Source organism: Eulemur rufifrons, chromosome 3 (assembly GCF_041146395.1).
Source record: "Eulemur rufifrons isolate Redbay chromosome 3, OSU_ERuf_1, whole genome shotgun sequence".
NCBI lineage: Eukaryota > Metazoa > Chordata > Mammalia > Primates > Lemuridae > Eulemur > Eulemur rufifrons.
The window spans coordinates 71,423,804-71,445,992 of NC_090985.1; the positions used below are offsets into that span (position 1 = coordinate 71,423,804).

A 22,189-nucleotide genomic window follows, 5' to 3' on the forward strand; every position below is an offset into this window, starting at 1 on the left:
ATTGGAAAACAACAAATTTACTGGACATTTTTTCTTTAAGTCCTTATCTTCAAATACAATAGACAATTTGTGTTAAAAATTTATTTTACTTTCCTTAAATACTAATTTTATATTTATCCTTTCTAACACTGTTGTCTAATTTCTTTTTATCTTTTTCTAGAAGAATATGTTCTCTGGGAAGCCTTATTTACTATCTTTGGTAAATGTAATTCTCAGCCTCTAGTTTTCGTTAAAGATTTATGACATTTGGGATTCCAAACACTCAATATTTAGATTATCCTGCTCTACACAACCTTTATAAGACTATTATCTAAAAGGATTGCATTCATTCTTGTGTGTATTTCAAAAATATATAAAGAAGAGAAAATTGGTCAGGTTGATAAATCAAATTATAACCAGATATTTTGCAGAGAAATTTGGAATGTTCAGCCTAGAGAAATGTGAACTAGAGGGCATAATGATGGTTGTCTTCAGGTATTTAAATGAGAGTTATTACATCTCACCAATTTATCACCAATTTGGAAAAGCTAAATTTTATTTAAATCTCAAGGGGTAGGCCTATGTATGTAAATACACAGCAAATCACATAGAGGTACTTAATAATCAAATTGCTCAAAACCAATGATATATGCTTATGGATATATATAGACTAAATGTCTTAGTCCTTTTTGTGCTGCTATAACAGAATATCTGAGACTGGGTAATTTATCTTTGAATTTCAATTTCTTGGCTCATGATTTTGGAGGCAGGGAAGTCCAAGATCAAGGTGGTGGCATCTGGGGAAGGTATTCTTGCTGTGTCATCACTTGGCAGAAGATAGAAAGGCAAAGAGAGGGAAAGAGGGGCCTGAACACACTATTTTATAATAGAACCAATCCCACCCATGAGGGTAGAGCCCTCATGGCATAAACATCTTTTAAAGGTCCTACCTGTTAATATTGTTCTATGGCACGTAAATTTGTAAACATGAAAAAAAATCATCTCAATAATTGATAAAATTTAGCATTTATTCATAATAAAAAAGTTCTCAGCAAACTAAGAAAAGAAGGGAATTTCCTGAACCTGGTAAACAGCATATACGAAAGACCTATGGACAGCATCATACTTAATGGTAAAACAATGAATGTTTTTTTAAAAATCAGGAATAATTTAAAAATGCCCTTACCTTTGGTCAACATACTAGATATTCTAGTCAGTGCAATAATGCAAGAAAAGAAAAGAAGAGAAAAGCATATAGAATGGAAAGGAAAAAATAAAACTCTTTATTTGCAGAAACATAATTGCATACATAGAAAATCCAAAGACAACTATAAAACACTATTAGAATAAGTTTATTTAAAAAAATCTCAGTGTACAGGACAAATATTTAAAAATCAATTGTGTTTAAATACACCAGCAAATGAACCATTATAAAATGAAATTAAAATACAATTTATAATATGAGGGGACTTCAAAAAGTTCATGGAAAAATGAAATTAAAAGATAAAAATAAAAAATATAAACTTTATTTCTCAATATAAGTTCCATTAAGGCCAAGACACTTTTGTAAGCAATGATGCCAGCCATTTATTCCATCTCTAAAGAACTGAGGGTCCTGGGAATGTAACCATGTCAACAGAGTCTTTTTTATGTTATTAACTACAGAAAAATGGGTTTTCTTACAGATTTTTTTAAGATTAGGAAACAAAAAGAAGTCAGCAGTAGGCAAAGCAGGACTGTAAAGTGCCTAATGATTTCCCATCAAAACTCTCGCAAAGTTCCCCTTGTTTGATGAGAGGAATTAGCAAGGGCATCGTTGTGGTGGAGAAGGACTCTCAGGTGAAGCTTTCCCAGGCATTTTTCTACTAAAACTTTGGCTGACTTTCTCAAAACACTCTCATTATAAGCAGATCTTATTTTTCTTTGGCCCTCCAGAAAATCAACAAATCAAAATGCCTTGAGCATTCTAAGAAACTGTTGCCATGAACTTTGCTCTTGACCAGTCCTCTTTTACTTTGAATGGACAACCAGTACTTCTAGGTAGCTGTTGCTTTGATTGTGCTTTGTCTTCAGGATCATACTGGCAAAGCCATGTTTCATCTCCTGTTACAATTCTTAGAAGAAATGCTTCAGGATCTTGATCCCACTTATTCAAAATGTTCATTGAAAGCTCTGCTCTTGTCTGAAGCTGATATGGGTGCAATGGTTTCAGTACTCATAGAGTGGAAGGTTTACTCAACTCTAATTTTTCAGTCAGAATTGTGTAAGCTGAGCTAATTGAGATGTCTATGGTGTTGGCTATTTTTTCTGCTATTAATCATCTTCTTCAATTAGGGTCTGAAAAAGATGAATTTTTTTCTTGCAAATTGATGAGGATGATCTGCCACTGCAGGCCTCATGTTCAACATGGTTTCATCCCTTCTTAAAATAGGTTATCCTTTTGTAAACTGCTGATTTCTTTGGAGCATTGTCCCTATAAACTTTCTGTAAAGAATTAGTGATTTCACCATTTTTCATTCAAGTCTTCCCATAAATTTGATGTTTGTTCTTGTTCAATTTTAGAAGACTTTATGTTGTTCTGATAGGGCTATTTTCAAATTGATGTCTTATTCTTCTTAGCGCCTCTAACTAGATGAGACATGTTATAGCAAGGTAGTACAAGTTTATTTTGATGCAAAGAAATTTTGAAATCCATGCATAATGTTTTCATTATTTTCCATGAACTTGTTGAGGACTCCTTGTAGCATCAAATATCAGGAAATACTTAAGGATAAGTATATGCGATACCAATACTATAAAACATACAAAACATTGATAAGAAATATTAGAGGAGACCTAAATCAATTGAGACCTATACTATAGTCATATGTCATAAGACTAAATATCACTAAGATGTCAATTTCTCTTAAATTGACCTATATATTCACAATTCCAATCAAACTCCTGATGGTTTATATTTTTAATAAAAGTTAACTAGGTAATTCTAAAATTCATATAGAAATGCAAAGAACCTGTAAGATTCAAAATCATTTTGAAAAAGAACATATTTGGAAAATTCGGAATCTTCCCAATTTCAAAACTTTCTAAAGTTATAGTAATAAAGACAGTATGATATTTGTATAAGTATAGAAATATGGTTTGATGGAAAGAATAGAGAGTCCAAAAATAGATATTGAGTTTTCCCCAAAGTTCCAGAGTAAACAAATGGGGGAAAGGATTGTCTTTTCAACAAATGGTGTTGAAATAACTGTATATCCATTTAGACAAAAATGAACATTGACTCTTTCTTTTTACCATATGCAAAAATTATTTTGAAATGGATTATAGACTAAAATGTAAAAGCTGAAACTATAAACTTTAAGGAGAAAAAGTATAAAAAATATTTACTGTCTTGGAGTAGGTAAAATTTCTTAAATATATCACAAAAAACATAAGTAACAAAACAAGGCCAGGTGTAGTGGCTCAAACCTGTAATCTTATCACTTTGGGAGGCTGAGGCATGAGGATTGCTTGAGGTCAGGAGTTTGAGACCAGCCTGATCAAGAGTGAGACCCCATCTCTACAAAAAATAGAAATATTAGCTGGGCATGGGCATGTATGTGGCCGTAGTCCCAGTTACGTGGGAAGCTGAGGCAGGATGATCACTTGAGCCCAGGAATTTGAGGTTGCAGTGAGCTATGATGATGCCATTGCACTCCAGGCCTGGTGACAGAGCAAGACCACCTCCAAGAAAAAAAATTTAAAATAAATGACTGGAACTTCATCAAAATAAAAATATCTACTATTCAAAACACATTGCTAAGAAAATGGAAACACAAGTGTATCTGTTGCTGTGTAAGAAACTTCTCCAAAACCCGGTGGCCAAAACCAAAAGTAAACATTTATTACTTCTCACAGTTTTTGAGGATCTGGGATATATGAATTACTTGCCTGGCCAGTCTGGCATAGAGTGTTGAATGAGACTGCAGTAATATGAAGGCTTGACAGGGACCGGAGGGTCCACTTCCAAGGTGCAACACATGGCTGGCAAATTATTGCTGCTGGCTATTTATCAACAGGCCTCAGTTCCTCTCTACATGGGCCTTGCCAAAGGACTGGCTTTCTCTAGAGGAAGCAACTCAAGAGGGCAAAGTAGAAGCTACATTGTCTTTTATGGTCTAGCCTCAGAAGCCACATATTATCCCTTCTATAATTTCCTCATTGTCACACAGGTCAGCTCCATAGGGGAAGGGACTGTACAAGAGCGTGTAGATAGCAGGAGGCCAGAATCAATGGGGTCCATCGTGGAGGCTGACTTGCCAAAGAAAGCCACAATCTGGGAGAAAATATTCACAACTTATATATCTGACGAAGGACAGGTATAAAAGATAGAATCTATACAGAATATCCATACTTCAGTAAGAAGAGGACAAAACCAATTTCAAATAGACAAAAGATTTAAACAGACACTTCACAAAAGAAAATATACAAATGGCCCATAAGTACAGGGAATGGTACTTAACATCATTAGTCATCAGGAAAATGCAAATTAAAACACATTGAGTTGCCACTTCACACCCACCAGAATGGCTAACATTAGACAGGATTGACAACTACCAAGTGTTGGAGAGGAAATGGGACAAGTGGGACTCTCATACATTAGGGGTAATGGAAGTGGTCCAAGCACTTTGGAACACAGTTTGGCAATTTCACATAAGGTTAAATGTATGACTATATGATGCTGCTATTTCACTTCTACAAATTATATACCCAAGAAAAATAAAAACATATGTCCAGACAAGGATTTTTAACCAAATGTTCATAGCATCTTTAGTCATAATGGCCCCAAACTGGGAACAAAGTAAATATCCATCAATAGGACAAAAATAAGCAAATTGTAGCAAATCCATACAAGGGCATACTACTCAGCAATAAAAAAGAAGAAATGACTGTTACACACAAGAATATGAGTGAATCTCTAAAACATGCTGAGCTGAAATCACACACAAAAGAGTACATACTGAATGAATGATTCCTTTTATATCGAATTCTTGAGAAAGTACGATTATTCTATGGTGACAGAAAGCAGACCAGTGGTTGCCTAGGACTAGGAGTAGCTGGGTTGAGGAAGGGCTTGAGGGTACTTTCTACAGTGTTGGAAACGTGGTGGTGGTAATTACACTGGTGTATTCGTTTGTCAAAACTCGTTGAACTTTATCATTTAAATGAGTTTATTTTAGTGTATGTAGGCAATACTTCAATCAGGCAAATTTTTAAAAAGTATCACCAAAAATGATTTCCTTCATAGAATATTTATTTATTTATTTAGAGACAGGGTTCTCTCTGTTTCCCTGGGTAGAGTGCAGTGGTGTCATCATAGCTCACTGCACCCTCAAACTCCTGGGCTCAAGTGATCCTTGTGCCTCAGCCTTCTGGGTAGCTGGGCTACAGGCACATGCCACCACTCCCATGCCATCACACCCGGCTAATTTTTCCTATTTTTGGTAGAGACAGGAGTTTCACTCTTACTAAGGCTGGTCAATAACTCCTGACCTCAAGTGATCCTCCCACTTCGGCCTCCCAGAGTGCTAGGATTACAGGCGTGAACCACCACTCCCGGCCTTCTTTCATAATATATAATTGCTTAAGTTATTTTCAACCCTGAAGTCTGACATACATGATTACTCTGTGCGGTACTTGCAGAAAGGTGAATAGGAGAGAGGCCCATGGGAAGAGGCCAGGACACTTCACTGCTGTCAAAGGAGCCCTCAAGGGAGCAGCAGACTGTCCAAGAGGCACAGCTGTCTACGCCATCCAGCTATGAGCTTCAGGCTTTGACCAGCAGGGGAGCATGAGGAGAATACTAAAGAGGGTTAGAAACAAATGAAACAGCATCCAAATGAGTAACGGAAATGAAGCAAACCCCACCTCTTTCGCAAGCACAAGTGAAAAAGGAAACTTTCAAGGTGCAAGGGAAAACAGGTTGGGGCAGGGTTTCTCATCTTCAGCACTAATCCCATTTGGACGGATCATTCTGTGTTGCTTGAATGGGGTGAGGGGACTGTCTTGTGCCCTGTGGGATGTTTAGTACCATTGCTGGCCCCTACTAACTAGATGCCAATAGAATGCTCTCCACCCCTCCTTATGAAAAATGTCTTAAGCCATTGCCAAATTCCCCTGGGATGCAAAATTGCCCCAGGTTATATATTTGTTATCTATTGCTGGATAACAAATTATCCCCCAAATTTAGTGGCTTAAAAAAATTAACACTTATCTCACATTTATAGTTACTATGAGTGAACAATTTGAGAGTAATTTAGCTGGATGTTTCTGGTCCAAGCTCTCTGATGAGGCTGTAGTCGAGATGCAATCATCTGAAGGCTTGACTTAGGCTGAAGGACCCGCTTCTAAGATGTCTCACTCACATGGTGATTGCCAGGAGGTCTCAGACCTTGCTGGTTCTTGGCAGGATTTCTCAGGCCCTTGCTGTGAGGGCCTCTTCATTGAGCTGCTTGATGTAACTTTGCCACATGGCAGCTGTGAATGATCTGAGGGAGAGTGGAGAGATCCACAATGCCTTTTTATGACCTTGGAAGTGACACAGTCATTTTTGCTATGTTGTATCTATTAAAAACAAGGCACTAATTATAGCCCACATTCACATGGGAGAGAATTAGGTTCCACTTTTTGAAGGGAGGAGTATCAAAAAATTTGTGAGCATCTTTTAAAACTATTACAGTTAGAGAAAGATTTTTTTTTTTTTTAAACAAATGGGCTGGGGAATACCATAAGCTATTAAAAAAGAAAGTTAGAGCACCACTCCAGAATAAATACCAAAGTATTAAATTATTTAATGAAAAAAGTAAAATTGTCAAACAAGTAAAAATAAGAAAGGAAGATAAATTATACAATCTCACAGTGGGAAAGTATGAAGTGTGAAGTAAAAAATAATGGAAGAAAGCAAAACTGGAAAAGACCTATAGTTTTATATAGGATAAATATCCACATCGCATAAAGTGCTCTTTTGTGAATACTCCAGTAAGAAAATGGACAAAGGACAAACAATAAGCTACCATATTTACCCAGATGAAATATACCATGACGACTTGGGCACATTGAAGAAGCACAACCATATAACTCTCATATGGGGCTGTAGGAAAATTGATAACAATTACAACAACAGTAATTTATTGATTATGTGCCATGCTTATGTGTTAAGAAGCTTTGTATATTTTACTTGGAGCAACTTATTTACCTTTTAGTACATCATGTGGAAGCACTATATCAATTTTCTAGCTGAGGTACAATCAGATTAAGTGATTTAGCCAAATCTCACAGGTCTCAGGTGACAGCGGGGTTGGGTCATCCATTAGGTACAGTGCCTCAGGGTAACGACACTTTTAGGGATCCACAGAATTGCTTTATAAAATCAGAAGGCAAAAAAAATATATGAATGTTTAGGTTAAAGAAAATGTTTTAATGTATAATGTCAATATATTTGTCTCTATACGAATACAGTTATAAAATATTACTCGTCATATTATTTTATGGAGGAAGTAGCCCACAAAGGTAAAAGTGCCTAGGGCCTGTGAAAGTCAGAATGCGGCCCTGGCATGGGTGGTTCAGTGGTAAATAAACAAAAAATGTGGCGCTGGGTGGCAGAGCTGTGTTTTAATCCCAAGCAATGTGACACCTGAGTCTACGTTCTTTCTGGAAGGCAACTTGCCAATGTGTTTTAAAAGGGCTAAACTTGTTCATACTCTTTGATTCCTTTTAAGTATTTAACCTAAGACAGTAAATAAAGTCATGGACGATAATTTATGAAAAGGTGTTTATTTATAATAGTGTTCACTTGAAACCAAAGAAATAGTCAAAACAAAAGGCTAGTTCAATACTGGGTGTCAACGTAGGAACTAGGACTAGGTGAGTACTAACAGCTTCTCTGCAGAGATGAGCTGAAGGGGAAACTGAGCAATCTGGGAGCTGAAGGTGAGACACAATAGAGCAGGAAGGGGAAGAAGGCAGCATACATGGTGGAGAAGGAGAGGAGTGCCGCCCCCTGCTGGGGATACTGTGAAATTACTGAAGGGGTGTTAGAACGTTGTTGCATTTATTTAAAGGGACCAGACAGCAAAAAGGTGAAGAAAAACAAAACAGTATATGTTGAAAGCACACAGATGAGTGAGCACACACAGGAAGCTGTGAAGAGTTTTTCAAAACAGGAGAGACAGAGCATGTGAGCATGAAGGGAACCTTGAACTTCATGTTAATCTTTGTCATGAAAGCTCTGGAGAGTCAATAAAGGATTTTAAGTACTGGACTGACATGCTCAGATGTATATTTTAGAATGATCTTTGTGGATATAATGTGCACAAAATTCAGGTGTGAAGTCAAAAGGCAAGAACTAATGCACCGGAGTGGAAGGGAAGATGTATTTATTCAGTCACATAATTACTGATTCCTACAAGTACTCATGGAGCATCAGTGCTCTTTTGGTACACAATTCTCTCAGAAAGCTTAGTTATGATGGAAGGAGAGAGAAGTAGGAAAGAATTTTAAAATCAAGGGAAAATTCAGGACGGAAAAGTCTTAAAATGTGATTATGCTGAGAAGTTGTAGCCATTAGAGAGAGTGAAGTTGAAAATATACCAAGGAGGGGTCTTAGGAGGGAACTGGCAGTGAAGAGGGTTGCTTTGGAGAGGAGCAGGGACATCTAGCCACTGAAACAGCAGCAAAACTAGTAAGTTTGGGTGTGGATGTAGGTATAATTTGTGGGGGTTGGGCAAAAATTGTAGAAATCCACGCCTTTATCTCTTTGAAGCAGAAGACTGAGTTATCTGGCATGTAATGTGGTCACCACTGACTTCTATTTGCAGAGTGGCCTTTCTTCTGAAAGCAAAACACATAACCAACAGCACTTTTCTAAACCAGTTAACTTGTGTCACGGAGATAATAGACACACCTTTATGGGGTACTGTGTGGATTAATTGCGCCGACATGTACTTGCTCAATACGTATTAGCTTTAGTATTGGGCTGATGTAGGGGCTGGGGGAGTGAATGTTTTGTAAATAACTATTAATAATAAAAATGGACTACAAGTCTTTGTGTATCACCGTCTGCTAAATGCAATTATTTACTCTTGCAATGGGTTCTAAGTCAAATACTGAGGTCAAGCTTTGCAGCCTGCTTTTGCTGCAAAGCTTTCTAGAGAAGAATGCGAGTGCCCCGAGGGCCTGACAAGGTAGAGCCTGGGGTTTGGCCACCCACCAGAAAGTCAAGTCAGCAGCACCTGTCGCCAGTTTAGAGTAGCCGCCTCCTAGATCTCCTTGGCGGCCCCGCCCCTTCCACAGGTTCGCCGCGCCCCTCCCCCGCCCCGCGTTGGCCGGCCCTCCCCCTCCACTCGAACGCCCCGAAGACCCGGCGGAGCGGAGTTTTCCTCACGCAGCATCGGAGTGCCCTCACTGCTCATGCTCAGAGAGATTCGGATTCGGGTCCGAGGTTGGGGACGTTGGGTGGCCGCAGTACAGCGCGCTGTGCCGGGGCCGGTGAGACGAGCACGCGGCGCGCTCCCGAGGCAGGGAGGTGTGGGGTCGTCTGGGGGAGGCGCGTGGCCGGGGAGGGGGTGGGAGGAGGGTCGGGTGTCGGCGAGCGCGGCGTGCGGGTTCCGAGTGGCTGCAGGCGGCCTGGGCTTCCGGGGCCAACGCCTGGGTGGCTGCCGCTGCCGCGCCCGCTGCGAGATGGCGATCTTGGGCGCGGATGGGTGAGGGCGCCCGCCGCAGGAGGAGGTGCCGCTGCCGTGGCCGCCCGGCTGCCGGGAGCCGACAGCTTCGCGCCGGGTAAGGACACCGCGGCGCAGGGCAGGGGGCGCGGGCGGGGCGGGGCGCGGGGCGCGGGCCCGGAGCCTTCGCCGCGGTGCCGGGACCCGGCGCCGATCGTCCCGGGGCGAGGTCCTCTGAGCGGCCGTCGGGGGTCGGTCCGCGCAGCCCAGGCCGCCTTCTCCAGCCCGAAGGCCAGGAGTTTTCTGGGGTGGGGTCACGGGTCTTGCCCCGAGTTGGCCCTGGCACGGGCCTGTGCAGATGATACTGGAGAGGAGCGAAGTGTTTCCGTGACTCTGCAGACGCGGTTCTCAAGCTTCCTTAGTCTTCTCTGCGCCGCCTTTCTACCTTTCTGCCTTTCCCTAACACCTCCCGCAAAACACAAATATATGGACTCACCACTCCTGGTGCCCTGACTTTCACCCCAGTTGCAGCGTCCCAAACCAAGGACTCCAGCCTTCGAATGTCTTTTTCTGACGTGTTTTTGTCACTCCCGGTTCTTCACCGACTCTGCAGCTCCCCCCAACACAACCCCCACCTCCACCTTTGTGACCTGGTAGGTCCCAGTGACCTTGCAGATTTCACCAGTCCTTATCTAACTTGTGACTTGAACCCTCTCCTGCCATCTTTTTTCTTTCTTTTTGAAATTTAAATTTTGTAGTTTACCCCTTCCTTTTACAACCTTTAAATGATCAGTTTTGTTCACAGTCCCTTCTTTGCTCTGTCAATTTGGAGTTGAGTACTTTTTGCTGTGGTAATTATATGAAACCTTCATTAACCAATGAAGAGGAGTATCTGTTGTAATTTTGACATTTTCACTCTTCGAGAATAAAATATTTCCCAGGGGCTTGATTTAGATTTCTTTTTCTATTTCATAACTTTTTATCTTTTTGTGTAGGCTATTGTGCAACAAGATTTGAGTTTCTGCTTTAAAATGCAACTGCTAATGTTCGGTTTCAGTCTCAAACGTCAGTTCTTAGCATGCTCCTGGCGGAAGAATGACCAGAGACGTCAAAGTTAGGCAAGCATGAAAATGAAGTTTATTGGGGAAATACAGGATTATAGGGCAAGAGCAAGATACAAGGTTTACAGAGCTTGGTACCTACCACCGATGAGAACCGGATCCACTGTTGCAACAAAGTGAGAGCCAAAAGAAAGGCACAAAAGACCTTGCTTATGGTCTGCATCTTGTTTTCTAGAGCCCAGATTGGGACCTCCCTTGTGGTTCAGAGGTCACATTAGAAGCCTTTGATTGGACAGTTTAGAGTCACATGACCTCAGGCTTAAATAGGCATGCAGGGTGTTCTAGGTCAATTTCTGGACTGTGTGGTACCTATGCCTCAGCCCCATGAGCTAGAGAGTTCTCCACATTCTTTTGCAGCTGGGCGCCCAGTTCTGATTAGCAGATGTGTAGGGTATTCCCTCCTCCCCCAGGTATGGAGAATTAGGGTGGGGCAGGACCAAGATGGGGGCAACAGCAGCTACTTTCATCCCTTGGAGACCTAGGATCCCTCACTATCGAGGAAACAGTAATAGGAGCGGAGAAAATAATGTCCACAGTAATCTTTGTTTCCCCTGTTTGGTGTTTTTAACTGAAATATGTGCTTTAGAGTTGTTTGCAGTTTTCTACAGGAGTGCATGCTTATGTATAAGTCTACTTTACCTGTCTCACCAAGTCTATATATTATGCAAGCAAAATGCACCTTTTATAAAGGAAAGTCATTCTTTCATTTGTGTGACTTTTTTAAAACCATAAAGTAGTAAATTAGCTGTGACTGGAAATTATCACTTTTCATAAATAGTTAATATTTTTAAAATTGAAAATGTAGTGGCCAAGTGCTGGGAGCTACTCAAATTGAGAAGTGTAAAGTATGTGAAATAGTTCTTCAAGACATAGCTTGACATTTTCAAATACATTTTCAAATAGTTCTTCCTTTGAAATGCAGGACTGCTTATAAGACCTACATCATGGTTTTGAAAAGCAGTAATTAAGAGTTATGGTTTTTGGAAGCCTGGCATGGTAGAGGATGTCACAGATAAGGCCTTCAAAGAGATAGTAATCTTTGCTGTTTACCCCATGCTGGCTGGGCCCTTTCCTCTCCATGTTGGTTGCTAGTGGCCTAGCACTCACTAGAGTGCAAAAAGCAGAAGCAACCAGGCCTTCTTAAACATAAGCTTAGAACTGGCACAGCATCATTTTGTTGATTAAAGCAAGTCACAAGCCCAGATTCAAGGGGAGGGGACTACACAAATGGGTGAATCCATTTGGGGCCACCAATGTAACTAGCACAAATTTTATTTAAGTACAGCATCAGTTGAATTACACCAAAATAGGGCTTTGGGAAAACTATTTTGGAAGCTGAAGCTTGAGCAGCTTACTAGTTTTCCCAAATGTAGACTTTGAGTTTGAGCCTGCCAGGGGGAAAGCTGTGTCTAAAGTGCAAATGACAGCACATTTGGCTTACTACACAGATGGGAATAGCCAGCACTGGTTTTGGTTAGAAAAGAGAAAATTTGGGGTCTCTGCAGTTTGACCTAGTATGCTACCACATGGGGCAGGATTGCCTTACTCTACTTGAGGGCAGTTGGGACTAAGAAAGTGCAGGACCCAAGAGCCACATTGCTGGGAAGCAGTGATTTACCCAGTCTCAGGAATTGGATCAGACAGCACCCCCTGCAGATAATGGGCCACAGGTGAGCAGGGATCTATCTTCCCCAGCACTAGGGGATTGGATATGAGACCTAGGGGAGCAGAGCTTCTTGGCTAGTCACTCTGTCCTTCACCAGCCTTGAGCAGCCTGTATCTCACAAATAATATGTTTGCAGTGTCTTGGAAAAGGTTGGGATAAGCCACTTTTCTTTGCCAGTTACCATGAAATGAATAATTACCTGAGAAAGATGATAATTTACCTATATATTTTATTCTGTCCTTATTTTCTTTTCTGCTTACCAGAGCAATCCATACTTTTTTGCACAACCTCAACCATTAGAGAAATATATGTGATGAAAGTCTCCCGAATGCCACTCTGAAGAGATAACCCTTGAAACAGTTTGGGTGAACATTGGAAAGGTGATTGAGACGCCAAAATATTTGCTTCTTGGGGTGGCGGAATTAATGTTTCAAAGGGTTGTTTTGCTTTTGAACCACAAGAGGTCACTATAACACTATAACAAGTATCTTCATTTGGTTCATCTTATCTGTAAATTTTTAATTTGAAAAATGTCATGTCAAAATTTTAACAAGTGGCTTCCAGTTGTCTGTGTTAAGAGATTCTTTAGACATGTCATTAAGTGTCAAGGAGTTCTGTCACTCCCTATCTCTTGCTCCATTTCCCAAATGACCACTGGTCTTCATCACAAATGCTTCTTCCCTTCCTCCTAAACACTAAGTGACTTTTGACATTTTTGTCTGTTATTACACATTCTGGTTTCATTTACCGTATATATTCACAACTAATTTATCTTGTTAAAGGATCCCTGAAAGGTGCTTGTTGGGGAAAAGGGAGCTCTGTGAATACATAGGTTTGGGAAATGCAATAGATAGTGTATCCTGTTGTAAACAATGTGCATATTAACATGGTCAAGTCTCTGAGAAATCCTTTGGCAATTAAAGCTGCTTAACTTTAACCCAGCATTTTCCTAACAATTGATTGGACAATGACTTCCTTTATTTAAGTAATTAATACCTTTAACAACCTGAAGAAGTATTCTTTGGAACATTATTTGGGAAATTCTGATTTATAACATTAATTATTTGAGAAGTGTTACAAAGCTTATTTACCACACTATTTTATAAACATTCAATATGTTTTTAACTGGAAGAAATTATGTTTTTTGAATTTACATGTATTTTAAAACTTAATAGCTTGACAGTATTTTCTCTCTCCTTAATATATTTCCCATTTTAAATTTTTTTTCTATTTTGATGGCAGTGATCCCAGGAACTGTCTTGCTACAGCAGTAACTTGTATGGTAAGTACATAAACTAATGATGGAAAATTCACCACTGGGAATAAAAATGGCATTATTATGTCAAGAATAGTATTTCTATGAGAAAATATGAACTAAGAAAAATTATTATAGGTAGAAAGGTCATTGTTTTACATTATTATAAGGCTAGAAAAATGTCACAGAAGAAAGATTTGTAATCAGAAAAGGATTTATCCTAACAAAGTACAAAGGGACCTCCAAGGCCGTTTGATAAAATGTCACACCAACTGTAAAAATAAGGAAGAACTCATAACTTTGAGGCTAATTAAGTTTTCATGTATCTCCAAGTATTAGAAATAACTTTTCCTAGCACAGTAAAACATGTTCTCTTAGAATTCCAATCTACTGGTTCTATTTCTGCAAGATGTAAGTTCTTTTTTAAAAAAGAGTATTTAGTTGGCAAAGTGTTTTTTTTAAAAATTACTACAAAATCTCTTTTCAAAATATTTGAAATGATTTTTCTATTTTCTGTAAAGGAAATTTTTTGGTGTAAGAGTGCTTCAAAGGCCACATGGAGTGGAATTACAGAACATATTGGAAATGACAAGAGAACCTAGGACATCAAAAACAGCCTTGTAGGTCAGACATGGTGGCTGACCCCTGTAATCCTAGCACTCTGGGAGGCCAAGGTGGGAGGATCCCTTGAGCTCAGAGGTTCAAGACCAGCCTGAGCAAGAGCTAGACCCTGTCTCTACTAAAATTAGAAAAAAATTAGCTAGGCATGGTGGCACACGCCTGTAGTCCCAGCTACTCGGGAGGCTGAGGCAGTAGGATCGCTTGAGCCCAGGAGTTTGAGGTTGCTGTGAGCTAGGCTGATGCCAAGGCACTCTAGCCCTGGTGACAGAGGGAGAATCTGTCTCAAACACACACACACACACACACACACACACACACACACACACGATGCCTCCTTACTTTAAACAAAGGGAAAGCTTAAAGAATTTTTTTTTTCACCACACATCACAAATCAAGAATGGCAGAACTGGAGGTAAAACAAAGATATTATTACTCCAGATTTATGATTAATTTCACTATTTTAAAACTATACATAATTTTATACAGATAGGGGTTTATTATTCAGTTGACCTTAGAGCTGTATTCTGAAATGGGGCTATTCCTGTGGGGGGAAAACCTGTACTCCTCTATTGCTACCACTAGATGGCAGGCTACTGAATAGCGCACAGCATGGAACCTCAGATGTAGGTGTCGTCAGTAGAGTCAATGAAAAGAGTGATGAATTGCAGTCACCAAAGATAGGAGGTTGTAAAGATTTGGGTGGGTGGGATTTGCTTTGGGAGAATGAGGTCACCACTTTTCCACTCCACTTTGCTTCTAAAGCAGTGAGAACCAGTTCTAATGATTCTTGAACCTGAGGTGTAATTTGCTTGGGTGATCTCACGTCTGTGCGGTGAGTAGAAAATGAGGAAGTTTAATCCAAAGAACCGAGAGTGATGGCACAGTGCATTTCAACATCACAATGTGTCCAATGTGGAAGTCCTTTCTGGGTACTATGCAAAAGGCAGAAACAGTAAAGGAAAAAATGGAAATATTTTGATAGAAGTATTTGAAATGTCTATGTGTTTAAAAATTATCATAAACAAAACTGAAAAACAAGACTGACAAAGTTTGTTTTGATTCCTATAGGCTTAATCTTCTGCTAAGAAGGGAATGTGACTTTGGGCAGGCCTGAATGTGTCAGGCGAAGAATTACTATCTTTATAAAGAGCAAATTAATAAAAGAAAGAAAAATCGACAAAGGGGAGGCAATTCTGTTGGGGGCTGAGGGGAGAGTGACCCAAAAGAAAAACAAACAAAGGAGAGACAGTTCACAAACAGAAGTACAAATGGCCCAAAAATGTCAGGAACAAAATTTAACTTTTCTAATAATCAAAACAATATCAATTCTAACTACCAGTTTTTGTTGAAGTCTTCATAAAACTGAAAAAAATTAGTATTACAGGTTGGGTTTCCCCATGGAGCAGGACTTTTTCATGTATTTACCTTTTATATTTTAATTTTAATATTAGTTTTAGTGTGCAGGAGCTTTATTAGGGAGGATCCCTGGGATCAACACCAGTGGAAAGGAATGGAGAGAAATAAGATTGGGCAGAAGGAGAACTTGAGCTCTGATGCAGACTCAAGGAAGGCGTCAGCCCACCCCACAGGCAGCTACAGGGCTGGGACAACCTTCTGAGTTGTCCCAGATTAGAGACCAAGAGTCAGGCCTTTATGCCCTCTGTCCATCAATAATTTGACGTGTGTTGCTCCTGAAGGGAGGCATGACCCTGGGCAAGGCAATTTTGTTTAGCTGAGGCATCCCCAGAGATGGGTAAGCAGAGGGTGAAGCAGAGGGACAGACATTTCTGGGTACAGGTGAAAAGGAAGAGCAATGTCTGCAGAGAATTTAAAAACAATAATGAACTGTCTACAAAATGGGTCTGCTTTTTAGTACTACCATACACCATAAATTCTAAACAATGTTAGTGATAAAATATTCTTCTTCCAAATTTTGTTGGTCTAAGGTCTAAATAATTTGGGTTACTATGGATTTTAATAAGATATAATATATGTAAGCTTCAAATGTGTACACTTTTATTCATTTTTTGATATTTAATATAAGAGATATGTATGTATATATACACACACATATATAGATTTCTGTCTCCCAATTACATAGAGCTCCTAAAGACATAGAGCTCCTAAAACCCTTGTCCTAGGAAAATGTTTTGTTCTGATATTGGTCTTTGATCCCAGTTCCTGCCACACAGAGCTTCTAAATCCCCTGAAATTTTCAGGGTCATAGGAGCAGTTTTTATTCTAATGAGGCAACTCTTGGCTCCTGAATACCCTCAGGATGTGGGGCTGTTGCCAGGGGAACCAAACTTGTGAATAAAGGGGTGAATAAAACCAACTAGCTTCAGGATGGGGGCTGGTCAGCAGGAAGACAAAGGCAGAGTTGGAGTTGGGAGGCTCAGCCCCACCCCCAGACTCAGGGGAGGGGAGAGGTGCTGAAGGTTGTGTTGATAGCCAATGGCTAATATTTAATTAATGATGTCTACATAATGAAGCCTCCATGAAAACTCAAAAGGACAAGATGAGGAGAGCTTTGAGATTGCTGAACATGTGGAGATGGCTGAAGCGTGGCGCACCTGAGGTGGGTATGGAAGCTCCGTGCCCTTTCCTACATACCTTGCGCTGTGTACCTCTTCATCTGACTGTTCATTCATATCCTTTTTAATATCCTTTATTATAAACCAGTAAATGTAAGCGCTTCCTTGAACTCCCTGAGCAGTTCTAGCAAATTAATCAAACCCAGGGAGGGGTCATGGGAAACTGCTTTATAGCTGGTCAGTCAGAAGCACAGATCACAACCTGGGACTTGTCACCGACATCTAAGACTGACATCTGAAGAGGGGACAGTTTTCTGGGATTGAGCCTGTAACCTGCAGGATCTGGTGCTAACTTCAGATCAATATTGTCAAAATTAAAGTGAATTATATGATACTCGGTTGGTGTCCGCTAGAGAATTTCTTGGTGTGTGGAGAGAAATCCACACACCCATTTAGTTTGTCTGTCTGTATGTGTGTATGTACTTTTAAGGCTAGTCAAGTGAAGCAGTGGGATTGGAGAAGGAACAAAGGAATCTATAACTGGTTGTGATCCATTATTTGTAAACACCACTGCACTTGGACAAGCCCACACACCTGTTTTTTTGTTTTTTTTTTTTTTTTTTGAGACAGAGTCTCACTCTGTTGCCCGGGCTAGAGTGAGTGCTGTGGCGTCAGCCTAGCTCACAGCAACCTCAAACTCCTGGGCTCAAGCAATCCTTCTGCCTCAGCCTCCCGAGTAGCTGGGACTACAGGCATGCGCCACCATGCCCGGCTAATTTTTTGTATATATATATTTTAGTTGTCCATATAATTTCTTTCTATTTTTAGTAGAGACGGGGTCTCACTCTTGCTCAGGCTGGTCTCGAACTCCTGACCTCGAGCGATCCACCCGCCTCGGCCTCCCAGAGTGCTAGGATTACAGGCGTGAGCCACCGCGCCCGGCCTACACACCTGTTTTGATACCTGAAATACAGTGTTCTGTGCTGAGTATTGTATTGAGTGTGAGAGTTAGGTTTCTCCTATCTCTAACATTACCCTTTAAAAAGCATTTTATTTTACAGGGAAATGAATTTGGAGAACTCCTAGTTAAAAACAGTTGGCCCCTGACATGGAATAACTTCCATGGCACACTTTCGCTCCAAGAGTAAGAACTCAGTCTGGCATTGTTTATTTTGAATCTACCCTTTAAATACATGTAGAAATATGTTTTATCACAGGAGCGGGAGATATGACTGTCCCTGGAACTGTTCGAACAATTATGTGTGGTATGAACTTTTGAAGTAAAACAATCCCTGACTTAACGGTGTTTTCAATGGTACAAAAGTATATGCATTCAATGTAAACCATGCTTCAAATTTTGAATTTTGAACTTTTTCTGGGCTAGCAGTCCGTGGTATGATACTCTCTTGTGATGTGATGCTGGGCAGAGGCAGTAGCTGCAGCTCCCAGTCAGGTACTCCATCCTGAGGGTAAATAATCAACACTCTACAGCTCACTCTGTTGTCATTGTTTTTGGATATTTTATTTTGTGTTTTTACAGCCCATCATGTCTACAAAATGCTCATCTGTGTATCGTATTCAACACTTTATTATAAAATAGGCTTTGTGTTAGATGATTTTGCACAACTGTGGGCTAATGTAAGTGTTCTGAGCCCATGTAAGGTAGGTTAGGCTAAGCTATGATGTTCAGCAGGTTAAGTGTATTAGAGACATTTTCAACTTAAGCTATTTTCAGCTTACAAAGAGTCTGTTGGGATGTAGCCCCAATGTAAGTTGAGGAGCATCTGTATAATAGAAATTTATGTTGAATTTATTTTTGTAAAGATTTTTAGTGGAAAGCAAAGAGTTCATGACTACCATGTCAAAAGCACAGGCAACAAAAATAGACAAATGGTACATAATTAAACCAAAAAGCTTCTGCACAGTGAACAAAATAATCAACAAAGTGAATAGACAACCTGCAGAATTGGAGAAATATTTGCAACGTATGCATCCAACAGGTGAGTAATGTCCAGAATTTATAAGGAACTCAAACAACAAGAACAACAAATCCCATTAAAAAGTGGGCTAAGGACATGAATAGATAGTTTTCAAAAGAAAACATTACAAATGGCCAACAGGTGCATGAAAAAATGCTCAACACTAATCATCGGAGAAATGCACGTTTGAATGACAGTGAGATATCATCTTACACTAGTCAGAATGGCTCTTATTAGAAAGACAAAAAACTGGCACTTGGGCTCATACCTTTAATCCCAGCCCTTTGGGAGGCTGAGGCAGGAGGATCAATTGAGGGCCGGAGTTCAAGACCAGCTTGGGCAACATACAAGAAATTTAAAAATTGGGTGTGGTAGGAACAGATATTGGTGAGGATATAGAGAGAAGGGAATGCTTATGCACTGTTGCTAGGCAGGTAAATTAGCACAACCTCTGTGGAAAACAGTATGGAGATTTTTCAAAGAACTAAAAATAGAATTACCATTTGATTCAGCAATCCCACTTCCAGGTATCTACCCAAAAGAAAATAAATCATTGTATCAAAAAGATACCTGCATCTCTATGTTTATTGCTACACTATTCACAAAAGCAAAGATACAAAATCAACCTAAGTGTCTACCAATGAATGATTGGATAAATAAAATGTACATATATATACAATGGAATACTATTTTTTTTTTTTTTTTTTTTTTGAGACAGAGCCTCACTCTGTTGCCCAGGCTAGAGTGAGTGCCGTGGCATCAGCCTAGCTCACAGCAACCTCAAACTCCTGAGCTCAAGCGATCCTCCTGTCTCAGCCTCCCGAGTAGCTGGGACTACAGGCATGCGCCACCATGCCCGGCTAATTTTTTCTATATATATTTTTAGCTGTCCATATAATTTCTTTCTATTTTTAGTAGAGATGGGGTCTCGCTCTTGCTCAGGCTGGTCTCGAACTCCTAAGCTCAAACGATCCGCCCACCTCGGCCTCCCAGAGTGCTAGGATTACAGGCGTGAGCCACCGCGCCCGGCCTACAATGGAATACTATTAAGCTATAAAAAGTGAAATTGTCTTCTGCAGCAACATAGATGGAACTGGAGGTCGTTATCTTAGGTGAAACAACTCAGTCATACTGCATGTTCTCACTTATAAGTGGGAGCTAAGTAATGTGTACACATGGACATAGAGTGTGGAATGATGGACAATGGAGACTTGGAAGGTTGGGGTTTGGCGGGATGATGAGAAATTAATGGGTACAATGTATGTTATTTGTGCGATGGATACCCTGTTAGCCCTAACTTCACCAGTATGCAATCTATGCATATAACAAAATTATGCTTGCATCCCATAAATTTACACAAATTAAAAAAAAGACATTTAGTGGAAATTTTTGAAGAAGGAGATATTTAATAGCTAGGAGAAATAACATGGACAACATTTTAATTTCTGGAGTTTATTACAAAATGAAATTTTTATTGACGTCTGCCAACTTAACCTTACATTTCAGATTCTTTGTGACTGTGTATCTGTTGCTTCACATCGAAGCAGCTTTTCAAAATTAAAGATTAATAGAAATTGTTTTGTCAACTGTGAGGTGGAGATTCACAAATCTGGCTATTTAGATAATTGAACATCATATGAGAAGATTGATTTCAATGAAGTCATTAACAAATTTGCAGAAGTTAAGCTCAAAACCAGTAACTGTAATTTTACTATTCAGTATGACAACAGACCCATATACAGGACTAATTTCCCCTTCTCCCCTGCAAAATACATGAATATAGTTGAAAAGTGTTAGTCCATTACTCTTTCTTTTTTGTAGAGTATTACTTATTTGTTCATATCGGCAAAATTCAATAAAATAAAATTTTTGCTACCTGTGTTTCTTTTCTGGTTATTATTATTTGTGTTTTATTTCACAAATAAATATGTGAAGAGGGAACAGATGTTAGAATAGCGCCAGGGGTCACATACAGAAAACACAACCCTGCCAAAGACTACGTGTCGGCCGTCTTAGGGGAGCATTTCCAGAAGCTTAAAAAAAGTCCTCTTCATTCCTGAAGGGGATAATAGTGTATCCCAGTGTCCTCTGCACAGTGGCACTAAGTATTCAATAATGAATGAATGCTTAATTAAATTACAGAATATCTGTATGATAGGATGCTGGTCAGTCATTTAAAATCATCTTTTAGATAAATAATTTTGTCATGAGAAAAGAAAGATAGATAAAAATTCTTCAATTAAAAGCCAAGAGTTGATTTTTATTTGTTAAAATGCTCATTTGAAAATAGTTTGCCTAGGTATTCACATGCTGCTTTCTTTTTATAATAATTGCATTGAAGATTTCATGTCTATGGCAGCCATGAGAATAGTGTCTTGCAAACCTCCTACTATGGGCAGCACAGTTGATTGGGGTCCCCATCCCTGAGCTTTGAAATCCATCCTTGAGTTTGCACAGAGGCCTCACTACCCATGACCAGCTCTTCAGTAGATGACTGAATGTTCCTGAGAGACAGGGACTCCTTTCTCAGCTGACTGGCTCAAGGACTCCCCAGTGACTCTCTGCATGGCACCCCAGGACACTTTGTTCCAATGCTCTTCAATGGCTCTCCTAGCTTTTCCTATCATTCTCCTTACTTTCTTTCACATGGGCACCTCATCTAGTAAAGTGCTTGCACATTCAGTCCTATCTTGGCATTTACGTCTTGGAGGACATGGAATAGCACTATCTCTTCTGCAGCATCTTCCCTCAGAATTGTATCCTGATTGGAAGTTACAGTGGTTGAATTTGAGATGCAGGAATAGAAATGCATTTTTTTTTTTTTTAGAAAGGAATATGGAAAGTGGAATCTGGACTGCAGAGATGAAAAGTTTAACAACGTCCAACTCTGCTGAGATACCACTAGTATTTATTTAGTTCTTTGTATTTCCACTCTCCTCTTAAACATCTTTGATGATGTGATCCTATTTTTTATTTTTATTTCTCTATCACCTAGCAACTGCACAGTTCCTTGCAAGATGTTTCACTTGAAATTACATGGATTTATAGTTATTGTAGACCTTTAAAAAGTTTATAAAGTGAGGGGGAAGTCCCTAAAGAAATAGAATGGAAATAAATATAAAGGACTTACTATGGCAAAATCAAGGAAGTTGATCACAAGGTACAGATATACATATATTTAAAAATATATAAACACAGAGATGAACATGTCAATTCTTACTGATACGGTCTGATAATAGTTTTAATGTCATCTGGGCTACAGACTGAATTCAATTAAAAAATGTGTACAGATCTTCTGTTTTCAATACTTGGTTGGACACAAAGATTTAGGTCCTG

The 22,189-nt window shown here is 39.7% G+C and overlaps 1 long non-coding RNA gene across 2 annotated transcripts; it reads left to right on the forward strand.

Annotated features, from left to right (window-relative positions):
- Window positions 1–9,428: 9,428 nt before the first annotated feature.
- On the forward strand, window positions 9,429–17,253 carry LOC138381771 (uncharacterized). 2 transcript variants are annotated; one of them, XR_011233173.1, is made up of 5 exons: window positions 9,429–9,504; window positions 12,728–12,844; window positions 13,707–13,746; window positions 15,409–15,463; window positions 16,833–17,253. It is a non-coding gene; the product is annotated as an uncharacterized lncRNA (long non-coding RNA). The 2 variants fall into 2 exon arrangements; XR_011233172.1 differs by lacking the exon at window positions 9,429–9,504 and adding an exon at window positions 9,599–9,795.
- The last annotated feature ends 4,936 nt before the right edge of the window (window positions 17,254–22,189 follow it).